Consider the following 1,632-nt stretch of genomic DNA (forward strand, 5'->3'; position numbering starts at 1 on the left):
CAGTGACGGAGCCTCCGGCAATGCTCGCTGCATCATCAACATGGACCGGAGACAAACCAGACGATTGGAAGTTTACAAAAGTTTTTCCCTTGTTCAATAAAGCGATTAGAGATAACCCATAAAATTATAGACTAGTGTGTCTTACTTCAGTGTGGGCAAGTTATTGGAGAAGATCCTGAGAGGCAAATTTATGAACATTTGGATAGACATAACCTGATTAAGGAGTCAGCATGGCTTTGTCAACGATAGATCATATCTTACCAGCCTGATTGAATGTGGACGTAACAATATACACTGATGATGTTAGAGCAATAAGTGTTGTCTATATGGATTTAGTAAAGCATATCATAAGGTTCCCCATTAGAGACTCATTCAGAAAGTATTAAGGCATAGTCATAGTCATATTTATTGATCCCAGGGGAAAGTGGTTTTCGTTACAGTTGCACCATAAATAATAAATTATAATAAAACCATAAATAGTCAAATAGTAATATGTAAATTATGCCAGGAAATAAGTCCACGACCAGCCTATTGACTCAGGGTGTCTGTCCCTCCAAGGGAGGAGTTGTAAAGTCTGATGGCCACAGGCAGGAATGACTTCCTATGCCGCTCTGTGTTGCATCTCGGTGGAATGAGTCTCTGGCTGAATGTACTCCTGTGCCCAACCAGTACATTATAGAAACATAGAAACATAGAAAATAGGTGCAGGAGTAGGCCATTCGGCCCTTCGAGCCTGCACCGCCATTCAGTATTATCATGGCTGATCATCCAACTCAGAACCCTGTACCTGCCTTCTCTCCATACCCCTTGATTCCTTTCACCACAAGGGCCATATCTCACTCCCTCTTAAATATTGCCAATGAACTGGCCTCAACTGTTTCCTGTGGCAGAGAATTCCACAGATTCTCTGTGTGAAGAAGTTTTTTCGTAATCTCGGTCCTAAAGGGCTTCCCCTTTATGCTTAATCTGTGACCCCTCGTTCTAGACTTCCCCAACATCGGGAACAATCGTCCTGCATCTAGCCTGTCCAATCCCTTTAGGATTTTATACGTTTCAATAAGATCCCCCCTCAGTCTTCTAAATTCCAACGAGTATAAGCCTAGTCGATCCAATCTTTCATCATATGAAAGTCCTACCATCCCAGGAATCAATTTGGTGAACCTTCTTTGTACTCCCTCTATGGCAAGATTATCTTTCCTACTCCCTCTATGGCAAGAATGTCTTTCCAGTGGCAATTATGTAGTGGATGGGAGACATTGTCCGAGATGGCATGCGACTTGGACAGCATCCTCCTTTCAGGCATCGCCGTCAGAGAGTCCAGTTACATCCCCACAACATCACTGGCCTTACGACTGAGTTTGTTGATTCTGTTGGTGTCTGCTGCCCTCAGCCTGCTGCCCCAGCACACAACATCAAACATGATAACAATGGCCACCACAGACTCGTAGAGAATCCTCAGCATCGTCCGGCTGATGTTAAAGGACCGCAATCTTCTCACGAAATAGAGACGGCTATGACCCTTCTTGTAGACAGTCTCAGTGTTCTTTGACCAGTCCAGTTGATTGTCAATTCGTATCCCCAGGTATTTGTAATCCTCCACCATGTCCACACTGACACCCTGGATGGAAACAG

The sequence above is a fragment of the Mobula birostris genome, chromosome 8 (genome assembly GCF_030028105.1).
Source record: "Mobula birostris isolate sMobBir1 chromosome 8, sMobBir1.hap1, whole genome shotgun sequence".
NCBI classification, from domain to species: domain Eukaryota; kingdom Metazoa; phylum Chordata; class Chondrichthyes; order Myliobatiformes; family Myliobatidae; genus Mobula; species Mobula birostris.